This window comes from Octopus bimaculoides, chromosome 23, assembly GCF_001194135.2.
Source record: "Octopus bimaculoides isolate UCB-OBI-ISO-001 chromosome 23, ASM119413v2, whole genome shotgun sequence".
Classification (NCBI taxonomy): domain Eukaryota; kingdom Metazoa; phylum Mollusca; class Cephalopoda; order Octopoda; family Octopodidae; genus Octopus; species Octopus bimaculoides.
In genome coordinates, this window is record NC_069003.1 from 11,962,653 (window position 1) to 11,966,409 (window position 3,757).

At 35.3% G+C, this 3,757-nt stretch overlaps 1 protein-coding gene across 2 annotated transcripts in view; it reads right to left on the bottom strand.

Annotated features, from left to right (window-relative positions):
* The window catches only part of LOC106883599 (uncharacterized), a 44,795-nt gene extending 41,061 nt beyond the window's left edge, over positions 1–3,734 (bottom strand). For both annotated transcript variants that reach the window (XM_052976003.1, XM_052976002.1), the window contains exon 1: positions 3,620–3,734. The gene's annotated coding sequence lies outside the window, so the exon portion shown is untranslated. The remainder of the gene's footprint in view (positions 1–3,619) is intronic.
* Between the last annotated feature and the right edge of the window lie 23 nt (positions 3,735–3,757).

Here is a 3,757-nt window from a genome sequence, read left to right on the forward strand (position 1 = left end):
CATCAGCATTTGCAAACATGAGTTAAGTCCCCTTCTAGCGACGGTGTAAAAAGAGAGAGAGAGAGAGAGAGAGATAACATTTTTTAAAATTTCGCCTTTTTAGTGAGTGATACACAATATAAACTATATTCTCCGTTTCTCCACAACTAATTTCCAAATTTGCTGAATCCGTTGCTCTACTCGTAGCGACATATAGCTGGTCGTGCATGAACATGGCAGAGAGCAGAAGTTACCAGAGCAAAAATCCTAAGTGTTGACTGTAGACACGCTTCTTTGCAAATGATCAGCTATTATTTTGTAAACAATGTTACGAAACTGTTCATGTTTTCGAAAGGAGAGATCTGACTCTCACGTCTCTGCGGGAGAAGATAGGCCTCTCTATTCCTCTTACAAAACTTACATCTAGGTACCAAATTTGCCTCAATTGATGGTATTACTCAGGTAATCCTAACTTAATCCCGAGCGAAGCCGGGCTATAGTGCTAGTATATATCTATTTATCTATATCTATCTATCTATATATATATAGTTGTGATTTGGTGTATGTAACCCTGGTGTTTACCACATGAAGCATTTACACAGATACTGGCTGGCTGAATATTGAAAAATGAGGAGCCTTTTCACTCTACCACTCGAATTATCTGAAAATCTAGGTGCAGGAGTGGCTGTGTGGTAAAAGTAGCTTGCTTACCAACCACATGGTTCTGGGTTCAGTTCCACTGCATGGCACCTTGAACAAGTGTCTTCTACTATAGCCTTGGGCTGACCAAAGCCCTGTGAGTGGATATGGTAGATAGAAATTGAAAGAAGCCTGTCATATGTGTGTGTGTGTGAGTATGTTTGTATGTCTGTGTTTGTCCCACTCACCATTGCTTGACAACCAACGCTAGTGTGTTTATGCCCCTGTAACTTAGCGGTTCTGTGAAAGAAACTGATAGAATAAGTACTAGGCTTACAAAGAATAAGTTAGGGTCGATTTGTTCAACTAAAGGCGGTGCTCCAGCATGGCTGCAGTCAAATGACTGCAACAAATAAAGGAATAAAAGAATATGATTGTAAATGAAATATTAAAATGATTTGCTAGCACCATTCTTTGATATTTGTCACACACATACTGTGTTTATTAAATAATATTTATCTCCCACCAGATGGAGTACTTTTTTTGTATATATTTTTATGAGGTACTAATAGTTTCATGTGATGAAAAACCACTCAGACAGCATTTTGTAACACGTCTGGTGTTTTCACGCAATCCTCAAGCTTTGCCCACATGACATAACATGCTAAAACCGAATGATGGAATAAGAGAAAGTACAAGAATAGGTGAAAACAAAGTCAATGTAAAAGGTGGAAGATTGGAAACACTGGAAAATGAAAAGGTAAAAAGACAAAAAGTGGAGGGAGAGTATTAGAGTTATGTCCCCTTTGGCTGTAAAGTCATAAGGCTGTATGGATAGGGGTCTAGGGATGTATGGATTAGGGCCTAGGGATGTATGGATAGGGGTCTAAAGTCATAAGGCTGTATGGATGGTACAGCTGCTCAGTTTGGAGAGGTTGGTATTTTCCAGTTTTCCAAGAGGAACTTAGCCATATGTTTACATCTGCTGAAAATTTACTTTCCTCTTGCCTTTTCCCATATTTTCTCATATACCATCATCTTGATTTAGCTTGTTATGGCATGTGGGAAGAGCCTGAGGAGTGTATGAAGATACCCAACATGTTATAAAATGCTGTCTGAGTTGTTTTCATCGCATGAAACTATTAGTAGTTCACAAAAATATATAATGTGTTTATTAAATAATATATATATAAGAGTTCAAGACTTGAGTGAATCAGGTACCTAAATAGTAAAGCACCAAGTTCGCACCAAAGAAATAGCAATCTTGTCCAAAACAAAATTAGGGGAACATATATGTACATATTGAAGTACAGAAGGATTAATATTCCACTTGCGTATACAATCACAAGTGCCTGACTGAATATACCATGAGTTTCAAGGCTGTACCTAAGAACACTCACTGCACCAACTGTACTGCCCTTAATAGACTCCAGGTCCATGCTAATTGCAGGTTCTGAGTAAGGTGAATAGTTAACAAATAATAACAAATGGAAATTGGTTCATTCTCTACAACTGTTTCAAAGGAATTTTTTTATTGATGAATAGAATTATTCTTTTCCATTCTAGGCACAAGGCCCAAAATTTCTGGGGAGGGGGCCTAGTCGATTAGATTGACCCCAGTACATAACTGGCACTTAATTTATTGACCCTGAAAGGATGAAAGGCAAAGTCAACCTCAGCGGAATCTGAACTCAGAACATAAAGACAGATGAAATACCACTAAGCATTTCGCCCGGTGTGCTAACATTTCTGCCAGCTCGCCGCCTTATTAATAGAGTTATTACATCAAGAATCTTTGGCTGAGGCTAGTCAGGAATCATGAAGTGGCACACAATATTGATTCTTGGATTGTTTATTTAAGATGTTTAATTCATGTATATTCACCCGAAAAAAAAAAAAATTTATTTTGCATGATGTAATAACTATATTCATCAATAAAAAAACTCGTTTGAAACAGCTGTAGTGAATGAATGAACCAATTTCCATCTGTTGTTATTTATAAACATATATTTATAACTGGCAGAATAAATTATCCTTTTCATAAGGAAACCCGGGGTACCTTTTTTTTTTTTTTTTACAAGATTTGTGTTTTTTAAAAATGTATATGTACACTAAGAGTTAGAGAGTATATATACCCATCATTGTATATACTGTCATATGATGCATAACTTCAAAAGTACATTTGAGGTACCATGGATAATATCAAGAAATACAATATAAATACAATAATGATGAAAATAAATACTAATTTCCTTTCTTTAAATTTTTGTTTATCAAAACCATTCGCAAGGCTTCGGTTGACTTGGTTCTTGGTGTAAGATTAGAAGACACTTGCTCAAGATGCTATTCAGTGGGACTGAACCCAAAATCATGTGGTTGAAAAACAAACTTCTTAACCACACAGCCACACCTGCACCTTGTGTGTGTGTGTATGTGTGTGTGTACATGTATGTTACCTAAAGCTTAAAAATACCAATTACATTTACTGCAATTTTTATTACTATATATGTGTGTGTGTGTAAATATATTATAATGCACACACATACATGCATGCATGCATACATTCATACATACATACATATAAGCAAGAATACCCTGTTGTTGATGTTGAAATTCCAATGAAGGAGCCTGGATCTAGGTTAGAAACTGGTTCTTTCTCTATTGGCAAGAAATCTTGAAATAAACTGAATAATGACATACATAAACATACACACATATATACAAAAACACTCACATACATATATATAAACGCACATACATATGCACATATACATGTATACATACATATGTACATACATACACCCATACATATTTCTCATTTGTATATGAAGAAAACACAACAAAACCTTGCATTAGATCTCAGAGTCTATCCTACATTGAAATAAAATTGAGGCTATGTTTGAATAAATGAACGAGTGAATGAATGAATGAATTAATTAATTAGTTAATTAATTAAATAATTAATTAAACTAGGAAGAGAATGAACAACAGTTTTTCTTACCTGATTGATGATGTTTCTTTAGTGAACTTTAGCACAAACCAGGTTGTCATACCTGTCTATCAGTATTGAGTATTGATTAAAAAAACTGGGAAGAAATGAACTCTTCCAAACTTTAGAAAACAGAAATACCTCCCCTTA